We start from the raw sequence: 14,361 nt of genomic DNA, 5'->3' as shown, positions 1-14,361 counted from the left end.
CGTGAACGCGTTGAATTTATAATTTGTTATGTTCATTATATGTAAAATAAATAAATTTGATTTGATTTGATAAATACAATGATAAAGATGACAACGGGTGATGACCGTGATGACATCGCGGGTACGGATGTAGGTACTGATGAGATTGACTATATTAACACAATCACTGCTGACCAGTTAATTAATATTTAATTACCACATTTAAATATCATGTTAATTATATCTAATGGCAAGGTAATCCAAACACGCCAGTCGTGTTGTCAGCACTTAAAGAGTTAATGAACTGACTGGCGATTGACCGAGATGTTAATATAACCGAGAGACTGGACTCGAGTGGAATGACGATTGACTGAGTCGAGTGACCGGACTCGAGATGAATATCGAGCCGAGTGATGGACTTGAGGTGAGTGACAAGTTATGGATCGTCCTTGCTATTTATACAAATGCAGTCCATACATTACAAGAGACATTGTCGCAATTAAACAAATCATAATACACACTATTGATTTAGGTTATGATTTAGGAAATTCTGAGAATCGCTTTCGCCACTTTGGTTTTGTTTTAACAACAAAACATAAATACGGAAGTGTGTCACACTTGTAATGCTGCGTGGTATGATCACTTTAGTTTTTATTAAATATAACAAGGTAGCTTGTGTGTTTTAGCGACCTTTTGTAATTCAAGCAATTTATCGAAACTTGTACCTAATACTTGTAAACATGTTAAAATTTATTTAAACATTATTGATGTGGCATTGAAGATTTTAGAGGGCTAATCTTAAAACACTAAACCCAAATCTTATGAACTGAAACCAAACTAATTACAATGTATGTTATATTAAGATCGAACTAAATACTTTGCAAACAAAATCTTATTATTGTTTGTACATAGAAATAAGTATGGACCAAGGTTTGAACAAAAACGAACCATACGTGCGAGTGAGAAAGCATTTGGCACCCTTATATCTCAGCAATATGCGTTAGAGTAAGATAGAATTTCTACGGCGGAATTAAATATTATTTGTAAACGTCACCGGTAAATTTAATATTGATTTGATTGACTACATTCATTTAAAAACTGCGAGCACGTGTTGCTGAAATTTATTCTTTTTGTGTTAAATATAGAGTCAGTGGTAATTATTTTTAGTTAAGTTAGTAGAAAATATAGTTAACTATGTTGTGTTTAAATTTGGTGGCCGTACTGAGAAGCAACATGATGGTATAACGGAGGTTTTTTTGTGCGTTATACGCAAGAAACACGGCTTCATTTTGCCGAACAATAGCCACTCTCTTTATATTTTTACTCTGAGGTGTGGACGAAATATTAAGTTTCTTTATTAAAAAATGTAAATTTAATGTAGGTAATGACTTTCAAAATAATTCCTTTACCGACGGAGCAGTAGTCTCGATCATGGCCCCCACAAAGGAGGGTCTAATAGGGCTCTATTAAGTGGCGAGTTGAGCAGATAAGTGAGATAAACACACGTCATCACAAATTTGCTTTAATAGTAATACCGCCTTTCTCTTTACTTCAATAGATACTGTTATTATTTAAACTTATGTGGTTGGTTGTAAGATATAATTTTTAATTCTATATCGATACATGACAACTCCATAATTCAAATGGATGTATTAACATATATAAAAAAAAAACTAAATATAAACATTCATTTTACCGCGTACCTACACCATTTTGGAAAACGCTACTATAGAGCGTCACACTGTCTTTATCCTTAGCGATAGGTAGGGTGGCCGCCAAAAAAAACCAGCCAGGGGGACCGCTTCAGGATATGGGGGCCATGGTCTCGAAGCCTAGAAGCTTGAATCAATTTCAGGTTGAAGAAAATGTTTCATTTCTGATAAAAAAAAAAATGATAGCATGATTTTATTGTCAAATCTCACATGGATGATGTTTTCTTTGATTTCTGTACTGTAGCTTTTGAGTGAATCCTTTTTCATAGTAGGTACCTAATAATAGGTTATTGTTAAACTTAAAGGCAACGACATCTTCCGCATCATCCACTCACACACGCCCAATAATTTTAAACGCCTTACGTTTAATATTTTGTTTTTTCTTAGCTCGTATTCTTGTTTGTACAGTGGTTGTTTATCCTGTGCAAATCTTGCAATTGATTTTTAACTAACTTCCCGACTAGCTAGACATTTGAAACTTTTAGAATATATCAGAACAGAGAACAGAACAGAACAGAACAAAATATTGACTTTTGTTTTGTGAATTCAACCATTATTTCATAAGGCATTATCCGCTGACCAGCGTTTCCCAATTAATTTTAGTTGTAGAATTTATTCTTAATCTGAATATTATTATATTTTTTAAATTACAAGATTGTTTATCTTAATTTAATGATAAAGGTATCTGATTCTTTATTTATTATCTTTAGGTATTTGGAAATCGTTTTCCGGAGAAAAAAATAGTATCGCTACTACGAATAAATTTAAGTCATCGGTTCCCAACCCATGGGTCGCGTGATTTCTGCGGGGTCGTCAGCAATTTTTAAATTATGGTGAAAACCACACTATTAATTTATTCAACGAATAGTAAAAAAGTCTTTTATTTAACGTATATTGAAATTTTGTAAATGCGTGTAGCTGCGCGATGTGTATTCAATTGTATTATTCGATTTTTGATAATTTTAGGCGGGATACCAGTTTAGAAACGCTGCTGTATAACATCACACTACCCTTAGCAGTTGGTGAACGAAGAGAGGTGAACGCCAAAGATCCTGGTCTGGGGGCCATGTCAGGATGTATGCGCAGATGACGCAATCGATTCGTCAAAATATTTAAACGGGCCCCGAAACAGTTCAAACCAGCCATATAAATATTAAATTACACCAAAATTTCACAAAAAAAATAAACTACTAATATTATTTTGTGTTATCACTTGACTGTCAACTTCAATACTAATATCTAATGATATTTTTAGTTGCATGATGTGATTCTAGGAAAGTGATTCATTTGTATGTTTACTATGTAGGTTCGTTGGATGTTGGAATAAAAGGTTTTTATTTTTTTATCGTGGGGGCATCAAAATCAGTCCCTTAACTGGCCACTGGCATTGTGATTTTGGCATGTCTTATAAAAACGCTGAAAAACTGGCGATTGACAAGGGATTCTTGAATGCGTCTTATGACCATAATATGCTCCACTTAAAAAATGAACATGCAATAAGAAGAATACTACTATTTTCGATATAGGTATCAAATAAAATTTAATGAGTACAATGATAGCGCCTGTTCTTGTGCATGGATTTATTTGCAGGAATACTGTATATTTTAAACTATCGCGATAACAATCACTGTTTACACGTAAAAGTGCTGACTGTCTCGCCAATCTCATTCTTCAAGAGTAAACGAGACGCGATGTTTTCATTTTCTAGTATTATTTGACAGGTTGTAAAAATCGGTTAACCCACCGCCATCTTTAGTTTAATAAAGCCTGAGTATAACTTTTTGCATAAACAACGAGTGGTCCACTTTTCAGCTGTCAAAATCAGATCCCAGATAGCTTGACATATTGATTCGCCCTTTCTCGTTTCAAATTGAATTATAAAAAAAGTCTCAAATCAAATATATTAATTATCAGTGTTATTAATAAATAATATACATTCCTGTTATTCATCAGCTGTCAAAGTCAGACTAGTCCTTCACACAAAAACCGGTGGTAATATCGATGTCCGAAAAATATGCAGCATTGAATCATTACATTTGTAGAAGGTGTATTAATGCTAGTGTATTATTTAACTCATCTATAAGTGAAAACGAGAGACGCGTCAATATGAACACTCTATAGACAATGACAGGTCATACATAGACAACGGGAGGGGCGGAAAGCTAGGACCACTCGTGAATGTATAGGCTTTCTCTTCAGTCGGCAATGGTTAACCTCAAAATGAGTGCGCGGTGTAGTTCGTTTTTTTACCGACAGGTTCGCAACTATCGTCCTACTGCGCAGGCGCATATGTCGAACAAATCCAACTGTCGCGTGAAATTCAGAAGCTTCCAAACTTTTTTGATTCATGAAACTGATAATATATGTTTGCGCGTGCATTTCTTTGTTATGGCCACGATAATACCTACTGTCAGCAGTAAATCCATGCACGTATAAACAGGGTATTACAGTAGGTAGGTACATAATTTGAGTTAGCAATAACATTCGTGTAAACTAGTTTGTAGGTAGTATATATAATTTCTTACCGCCCTTTGTGACAATATGCAGAAAACTTTTATATTATAATAATCGCTCTTGTATTACACTATTAATGTTGGCGATAAACTATTATAAATTCAGCCCTGGTTAAGTAGATAGAAAATATAATTCACCTACGCATTACTATCAACTAAGTCAACGTTTTCCAAACTGTTTGTCGCGACCCCCCGAAGTGTCTCGAAGGGGTGATTAGAAAAATCGAAATTGATATAATAATGTTCCAAATATGAATATGAAATATAGTGTCGAGCTTGTCACTCATATTATTTAGGTCAGACAGGCAGATATTGAATATTGCCAATCATAAAGAGCATGCATGGAAAACGGGTACATACCGATTATATGCAGTGACGCCTGTCAAAGTGCCGCCCTTAATGCAACCCCTCTTTATCTACCTACCTACTGATCTATTTTATTAGTTATCATCTACTGAGGATTACCTATAGAATATCGAAGAAACATAGTGTTTTTAGGTACGTGGAAGTCAGAGGCCCCCTGTGAATATTTTTCCTGTGTGATAAACCCAGGGCTCGAAATGGACCGGAGCGCACCGGAGCGCCGTTCCGGTTCGTGAAATTAGTAAAATTATCGCTCCGTCTCGTGGAAAAAATGTTTTGACCGTCTGAGCTAGATATGCCATATATTATAATAGAAAATATAACACCTATTTTTTTTAATTACACATAAAATTTGGTAATAATTATGTTAACATCTTAAAGAATGAAAGAAAAATGTCGAGCGCTCCGGTTCATAAACTTTTCCATTTCGAGCGCTGGATAAACCACCAATGGGTATTACAATACAACAATAGGAAATAGGATAGGTCACCAGGGTTTTTGAATACTTCCATTATTTTTTAAACTAAGATGTCGACACTTTTCAACGAATCGACTGCATCGTCTGCTTCACGGAAAACCGCCACTGCTCTCAAAAGCTGCAATATCCGTATTCGTTCCTTTGTTTGCCTCCCTTTATAATGTGCCGCCCCTAAGCAACGCATGACTTGCCAACACATACGGGATGTCACTGATCATAATATAACCCTATTTTGCATAATATGTAGCTTGACAGTAGAAATATACAACACCCATCTGTAAAACATGTAAATCTCACAATCTTTCAAAAGATAATTTTATTTATGTACCTAGGTCTATAAATGCTCGAAACAACTGCCTATAATACCAACTGGAAATTTGTTGAATCAATCACAACTTTGTTTCAAACGAATTATATTAAATTAAACGGTGGATCACAACTAAACAGTTTATGGAAAATTAAGTGTGTGTGTGTATATTCAGTTTGTTTTATATATCGTTTAATTTGTTTACGCTTATTCGACGTACGTTGTAAAACAATGTGTTTAAATTCTAATAGCGCCTTTACACGTGCATAGATTTAGTGGCACCAATAGTGTGTTAGTGCCAACCACAGAACAGATAATAAATAGAATACCGATAGGCTATATTCAATACGCCGCATGGTGAAGCAGGCTTTTGAATGTGTGAGTGTCCTACGAAAATGAAGCACGCATTATGCAAAAGTGTGTAATACACCAACATTAAATGAGCGTAAATGCATAAACCGAGAGCAGTTTTCAGTATTCGACGTAAAACTTATTCTAGACACGTGTGTAAGTTTAACCCGGATTCTTCCTTACTCGAGTCGGTTACCTGCTATCGCCTTACCCGTTGTGTATTTCAGTTCCCATTATTTCTGAATTCCCTGATGCCAACTGTCTCGCCAATCTCATTCTTTAAACGTAAGCGAGACGCGTTGTTGTCATTTTATGGTTATTATTTGATTGTTGAGATTGTTTGAGAGTTGTGTAAATTTGTAAACGTCAATATGCTCGTATTTTTTCATGCAGGTTCGCCACTAGGGATTCCAATCCCGGGATTGATAAACATAATCCCGGGATTTCGGGATTGATTTTTTTTATCAATTTTTATGGAAAATAAAATAAAAGCGAAATATAACAGAAAAAATACTTTTAATAAAAAATAACTCCATTAGAAATAAACTGTGTTTGAATGAAGTTTGATTTATACCCATGTGTAGGTTGCCGATTCATTTTATTTTTTCACATGAATTATTAAAAATTGAAAGATTGGAAAAACCATGTCCTTGCTTTTTCGTACAAGGTGGTTGTTAGTAATTTTGAACAATCACAAACACCCAGACTTTGATAAAAACACATAAATGTTTTTGTCATGACCGGGAATCGAACCCAGAACTCTCGGGTGGAAGGCCAGCGCCTTACCCACTGCACCACGAGAGCCGCCTACTTCGCACTATTAACAAAGTCATTCCACCATGATATCATACGTTTTACGGCAGTTTCAGATTTGGCTGACTAATAAGATTTATGAAGCGGAAAGGCCATAAGTACGCCATGATTATTTGCTATACTATTTTAAATCTCGCTAATCCATTCATTAAGTCTTTACTATCAGAAACAGCAATCTCCTATTATATTCACATTATTATTTATATTACAATATTATTTACTCCGTTAAACTTGTGTATTTCCAAGATTGAGCGTATACAATATTAACAATAAAAATGTCTTAAATAGTATAAATTATACTAGATTTATTTTTGACCAATTTTATCAATGCTATTTGTAAATATAAAAATTTTATATAAACAATGGAAAAAATGCCAATCCCGGGATCAGAATTTTGGTTCGGGATTGGATTCCCTATTCGCCACTATCTTTCAACTGCGCAGGCGCAGATATCGCAGAAGTTTCAGCGTGAAAATTCAGAAGCGATCCATGATATTATCAGCTATATGGATCTATGCGTGTAATCTTGCAATTTGCACTTCTTATTGTGATTGCGATAATACGCGCGTGTAAACGAGATATAATGCTTGCTATTATTTTTAATTCAATATGCAATAAGTAAGTATATTATATTTTTAAAAAAAATATGAGGGGGTACATCACAGCGATTTTTTTGTAAAACAGAAGGGGCATGACTCTAATAAATATATTCAGAAAACACTGACTTTAGTCTGATAATGATAATAAAGGTAAATAATGTAAGAATAAAGATGTAGTGCCCAACAATGCCGTACAAAATGAATTTATTCAATGTTGCCCAACCGCAAGCAGCGGTTCGCGGCGCCAAACGAAACACTTTTATCATTCAGTCTTTATCAACTCAATGGTATTGACATGTTTACGTAAAATGGAGCTCTTTTGGTCAATAATATTCGACATTGAATAAATAATCGTCAAATTATTTGACAAAACATCGCGTCAATCAAATGCGAACGATAGATTTATGTAAAAAAATACACAAACGCAGTATTACAACGTGTTTCTTCAAATAAAAGATGTGCAAATGAAAATAAATATCTGCCAGACAAATTGCAGATGAGATATGAATTGTTTTATAAATTGAAATGAATTAAACAAATCAATATGTGTTAAACTACGCACGGAATGTAAGAGTGTATTTTTTTTTAATGTGTAGGAACCAAAGTTGATTATATTATAAGACTTCTTTAAGAGAATTTTAAACAATAGTGTTCAAACTAAATAAACGTGCAGTGAGAGTGAATGTTTTAAAAACATATCTACATAATTATTGTTTTATTATAAATACAGTGTGTTCTTGGATATTTTATTATTTACATAATCTTCAAGGCTCTATTTATAACGAAAGGTAGGTGAGTAAATACCTGTTTTTAGTTATACATAATATATAACAAACACGTGCTTTTATGTTAGTAATTATTATCAGTCGGTAGTTGCTACAGATATTATTGTATTCATGTATTTTTAAATTTTACACGTTCCAATATTTTTATTGTAGTTAGATTATGTCGATCAATAAATTTAGACAGGTACTACATAGCAATGGCGTGCGTTGTCTTTTAAGATCTGTCATGCTCTTTAAAAGCGTGTGTTTATATTTTAATTTTGAAATTCATTATTTTAATGGAATACTCAATTAACAAATAAACGTAATGGTTCTGTCATTGGTTTCATAATGAAATTTTAAGTTGACAACGTTATTATATTGTTATATAATAAATATAAAAATAATTATGAACAAAAATAGCAAATCCCACACCATAGCTCATTTGCCATTAAATGGAGCAGTGTCGAATTAAAATTTGTCTATTTGTTTTGTGGATATTTAAATTACCATATAAATATTTTGGGAATAAATATGATATGTGCTGCATCCACAGCATCTATGGACCGCACGCCACCGGTACATAGGTATGTAGATGATAAAAGAATTAAAAACAATGTCATTTGCGTCCACAGTGTAGTAGTAGAACGGTAGTCTTTTATTGCAAGGGTTGAGGATTGCGAATTAAATTGGCACGTTGTTTTTTTTAATACCACCTATATTAAATCAATGTGATGTGCCTCAGTGAGTTTGATTGATTGCCTAACAACCAATCATCGTAAAAATAACGTGTTATATTATATCTCTATTATCACAACCTATAATACTATGTTTACCAACAAATTTTTGATAAATAAATATAAATCGTAATATGTAAGTAGATATTAATGTGACCTCATCTGACATAAGCAGGAAACCGTGTTATTTTTTGTGCCATGTAGTCAACACACAAAACATTTATTACGAAGATACAAAATAGATTCAGCTTTAGTTAATAATATATTTAAATAGTATATGTTTTCCCCCGACCATGTCCGATCCTAATAAGATCATAATATGGGCCTCCACAGAGTGGAGGTTTGTATTAACAGATTTTTTACGAGAAATGTATAACAGCCACTTGCTCAACCTATTAGGTCCATATTCTGACTCATATACGAATTAAAAAAAATATGTGTAGTTACTTGTCAGAAACAGGATTTGAGCCTGGGACCCACGACACTATAGATAGGCCGACTATTAGTTAAACAAAAGGGTTCGCAATTCGCACATTGCTAGGACTTTTTGAAAATTCAAATAGATCATTCATAGAACATCATCATCATTATCAAAAACTTTCTATTCTTTTACTAAGTAGTCGTAGATGATATTTTTTACTTGTTTACCTGTACACTTTGTATAGACAGTGTTAAATTGGTAATTTTAATGTTCCTCGACTTTTATTTGAAACATTTTTCGATATCGTTAAAAATTTTCCGCCATTTTAATAGTATTTTACCTATTAAATTAATTAAATAATACCTATAAAATTCTGAATAATAATATAAAGTGTCTTAAATTACAGATATTTAATGACACGAAAGAGAATTGCTCCACAGGCGACTTTTTTCTTCATAGAGTTATTTTATATACTTAATTAATAATATCATTAAAAATCTTTTGTCTGGCTTTTGCCGTCCCCTGAATACTACCGCCCGGGTGTTTTGCACCTAGGTATATGCCCTATATATCTATATAGTTACACTAGCACTTTGTATGTGTAAAGCCTCCAGTGTATAGGGTAATATTTGCAGGTTTGGAAGTTATAACCGGACTATAATCATTTTCAATGTGAAAACTATCCATAACAATATGTAGGTAGATATGTTCGAGTTTAGATTAATCCTAAGATGATAGAATACTGAATATGGCAAAATCACATATTCAATTCACATATTTTGAATATCCCAAACTCGTATCCAATATTAAAAAAAAAAAAAAACATTTTCAATCCTAATGTTACTCTATATTAGAACAGGAAAAATCATGTCATTATGTTCATTATGACAAATATTATCGAAAAATTGTTTTCAACCTCCAAAAATAAACAATCAACAGTTTACCAGTCACTAAGCAAAAACATGCTCCGTTTTAAACATATATAATTATAGGTATGTGCCTATAACTCAATCAGATTGTTTACAATGTTTACATATTGCAGTAGCTGACTGTACTAAATACTGAGCAATCTCATGTGTTCATTATCAAGGTGATGTTTAATTCGACCATTTGGATTTTTTAAACAATATTAAACGTGGTAATAAATAGCTGAGTGGTAAAACTGATTATAATTATAATTAATGATTATTTGTGGGTATTTATTTATTTAAAAAAAAATATCTTTAAAAATATTTATCTCACTGCAACAGCTGTTTTATATAATATTGAAAGTTGAGTTGAGTCATCAATGACAGGCTACCGTCAGGGAACACAATAATCTGTTCTGTGGGTAGGTACTATGCATACATGTCCGGAAACTTGCACGTATGCAGATCGCCGTATCACACTTTACTGTGAAATGTTATATCGGAAATATATGCCCGTATTTTAAAAACTCTGTTGGTCGTATAGTACTGATATAAAATTCATGTCTAAATAAAACACGGTTCTTGTCAGTTTACACTTTAAAGTTTACAGGAAGCCAGAAGCAAACAAATTTTGAAAATAGCCGATATACTGGATTATTTGTTAGGTTAGGTTAGGTTAGGTTTTCATTATAGTATACGGTTATCTCTTTCCGATAAGAAAGCTCATGGCTAACTATGTCACGGTGTTTACATATTATGTAACCCTATGCATTGTCATAAAACACTAATTATAACATAATAATTATGTAAATTATTAATATAATTATGTTATTCATTTGCAGCCCATGTGACACTCAACTTCCGGTTCTAAGACCACACTTCAAATCCGTGTAGGCCCTGAGTTTCTTTTCCCGCCACAATTCAAATTTTGGAAGACAAGAGATCTTATTAGAATCATTTCGTTTTTTCTCTTCAAATTATTTGCAGTGTCGACAATATTAGGAAAATAGTAGATATTATTTTTTTGTATGTACACATTATATTTCAACACAAAAGAAGTATGTCAAAAATATTTATATACCTACTCTAAAATACAGTAATTTTACTCAATAATTAGGTACTTATATTGATAATTATGTGAGTAAGTAATTAATTAAATGTGATACTTTCGTAATATGTTTGTTTGGAAACAAATAAGTACACCATAGTTTCCGGAATATTAAGGCAATTCTCACTTATTAGAATTGCATTAAAAAACTGTCAATTTAGGCGGAAATCTTTACGTTTACTAAGGCCCGCCCTGCACACATAAAATGGTACCTATAGGGGGATGCATTTCGAAAAAATATACCTAATAATATATTATTTTTTATTTTTATGTGGGGGAGGGGGCGAGTTTAACAAAATCTAGCATATTGTGCCACTGATTTTCGCATTTTCTTCGCCTGCTATTTAGCTTCCGGCTGCTTCAGCCACGGACCCCTGCATATTTCCGGTGGTAACCGTACAGAACAGAACATGATTTATAATAACAGAACATGAAGAAACAGAACGATGATAAAACAGAACTTAAAAAACCAGAACAGTGACAAAACAGAACAGCGATAAATATAACTATGACCTTTCAGGCAAAACATTCCGTTATTATATATTTCGTTTATAAACTTAAGTTTTACAAGTATTTAATTAATAAATAGATACGGCAAAAATGAATGTTTTATTCTCCCCCAGACTGTTCTGTTTTGTTCATGTTCTGTTTTGTCACCGTTTTGTTTATTAATGGAACCATTTCCAGGTACATTATCTATATCCATACACTTTTTACGGCCATTACTACAGATGCTCACCTATGATTTATTGTGATCTGTCACATTAACAAGTGTGTATCGAATGCGCGTGGCATAACGGTCATACTTATTAGGATCATTACGTATCGTTTAATATTTTGTATTTTACCACGTTTTTATTAGCTCGTATTCTTGTTTGTCCGGTGGTTGTTTATCCAGTACAAATTTTGCAATTGATTTTTAACTAACTTCCCGACTAGCTAGACATTTGAAACTTTTAGAATATATCAGAACACGATGCCAATGCATTCTTTTAATACTTTTAGCCATCTTTAAGTAGAATCAAATTCATTTTTAGTTAATTCTGTTTTGTATGAAAAGTTATTTCGATACCATTATTGGTTGCTATAGGTCTGGGGTACTAGCAACTAAATTATTGTTGTTTTTATTTAATAACACGCAATTTTTTTATAGTACTTATTCCACTTTAATTAATATATTAGGACCGGTTTCGTCCGCCTCAGTGGGACATTTTCAACTTCAGTTGCATTATCAACTTCAGTTGAAAATGTCCCACTGAGGCGGACGAAACCGGTCCTAATATATTAATTAAAGTGGAATAAGTACTATAAAAAATTGCGTTTTATTAAATAAAAACAACAATACAATGCAGTTCCACCATGAATTGACAGTTAACAAAATAAAAGAAACTAAATTATTAATATATACGTGCGTTACTATGTAAATCAAAATGACATTTCAGTATTCTATATTTGTTTGTTTGTTTGTTGCAAAATAGCAAAAAAATGATTTGTTGACAATTGCCTTATTTGTCCTAAATTATTAATACACAGAATTGTCAAGTTTATATGATTCAACAGAAAATTAAAAAACGTTTTAGCCATCTTTAAGTAGAATTGAATTCATTTTCAGTTTATTCTGTTTTGTATGAAAAGTTATTTCGAAAGAAATCCGTAACCCAATCCAATATTATTGGTTGCTAAGGGGGTGGTCCTAGCAACTAAATTATTAATAGGTATATACGTGCGTTACAATGGAAATCAAAGTGACATTTCAGTATTCTATATTTGTTTGTTTGTTTGTTTTTTATTTACTTCATATCAAGTAAGTACAAGTTTCAGCATATTGAGCATAATAATTCAACAGAAAATTTAAAAACGTTGTATATAAAAAGTTCTTTTTAACTGGTAATTATTTCATTTTAGAAGGTGTTTACATTATTATAATTAGTTGGATTGCAATAACTAGCGATGTTATTTTTATCCCGGCAAAATACAGGAATGCCAAATCACTAATTTTAATATACTAATATGGCAATGACGAGTGGCCTTCAATAAGTTTTGATTAAAATTTATAAATTTAATAATTGAGATATAAGAATTATTAATGTCGTCAAAACGTTCTATAATAATATCTTAAAAGATAAAAGATGAACGATAAAAAAATCATTGTTCACTTAGCAACATCAAATATTTAAACGATAATCAATTATTATCAATTCGTACAAAGAGACGTAAAAACCAGTTTTATGAAAAAAGAAAATAAGACAGTGACGTCGATAAGAAGACTTAGTAAGTATGTGATGGTATGTAGTGATTTATTAGTTTTGTGTTTTATGATTATTGATTAAATTCTATTTCATAAACTATTACTACTTAAATAGATAACGTAATAATTCCTGATATAAGTTTAATTAACTATCTGGGTATACATATACGGGGATTCACCGTCAGGCCGGTCTTATGCCGGCGCTCCGGCACGCAAGTCAGACGATTTACAGTCTTCGGACTTTTTTTTCGCTTGGAGCACCCCAGATCTGCGGACTTTTTAATCCGCAGACCAGCCTCGTTGGATTACAAACTTGTTTGATATTTTACTCTCCGAGTTGCCAGACTTCGTCCGCCGATCACTATGTAAATTCGATTTGACATTAATACGCAATCATTCGGACCGCAAAAAATCTGTAAGTGCCCATACGCACTTGCGGCAGGCCGCATCGCGACTAGCCGCAGCGGCCTGCCGCCTATCGTTTTTTGTATGCATATTAACAAATATTGCGTATGGTGTAAAGAATTTGCATACAAAATACGCGGCCTGCCGCAAGTGCGTATGGGCTCTAATTGTTTTAAACATTTTCATTGATTAATTTTTTAATTTACACATTAGAAAATGAGAGATTTAACAATTATTTTTTTATTTGTATTTATGGAATTCATAAAAGAAAACGTAAAACTTGTGTTGTTTTCACTGCTATATTATTTTATGCAAGTCTACATATAAATAACACAAAATTATAGGATTATCGGAAGACATTACGATAATCGCAACTTTTGACAGCTCGACTTTTTTATTCGTTCGTTGATCAGTAGCAGAGCATAGACAAATCGGACGATTTATTGTCATCGGACTTTGGCTCGCCAATAGAGCGCTGACATTAGGGCGATTAGACCGATTGGGCCCCACACTCTAAGTGACTTCAGGCCCTTGTGCAGTAGAATCATAGAATAAATTCTCGGTAATATATCGAGTATGACGTTTTTTTTAATAAACCTATTTGAGAACTAAATTTAAATTGAAAAAGAAGTTTCTAAAAACACATTCAATATCT

The 14,361-nt window shown here is 32.7% G+C and overlaps 1 protein-coding gene across 4 annotated transcripts in view; it reads left to right on the top strand.

The window, feature by feature from the left end:
* The first annotated feature begins 7,376 nt into the window (after window positions 1-7,376).
* Window positions 7,377-14,361, top strand: part of LOC147071158 (b(0,+)-type amino acid transporter 1-like) — a 36,341-nt gene continuing 29,356 nt past the window's right edge. For 2 of the 4 annotated variants that reach the window (XM_085948388.1, XM_085948386.1), the window contains exon 1: window positions 7,411-7,903. The gene's annotated coding sequence lies outside the window, so the exon portion shown is untranslated. Of the gene's footprint in view, window positions 7,908-14,361 lie in introns of all 4 variants that reach the window. The other 2 variants (XM_085948387.1, XM_085948389.1) reach the window with 2 other exon arrangements.

The sequence above is a fragment of the Rhyacophila brunnea genome, unplaced genomic scaffold, assembly GCF_057557595.1.
Source record: "Rhyacophila brunnea isolate RB1 unplaced genomic scaffold, BYU_Rbru_1.0 scaffold_20, whole genome shotgun sequence".
Classification (NCBI taxonomy): Eukaryota; Metazoa; Arthropoda; class Insecta; order Trichoptera; family Rhyacophilidae; genus Rhyacophila; species Rhyacophila brunnea.
Note: the sequence above shows the minus strand (reverse complement) of the source record. Positions and strands in the feature narration are given on the sequence as shown.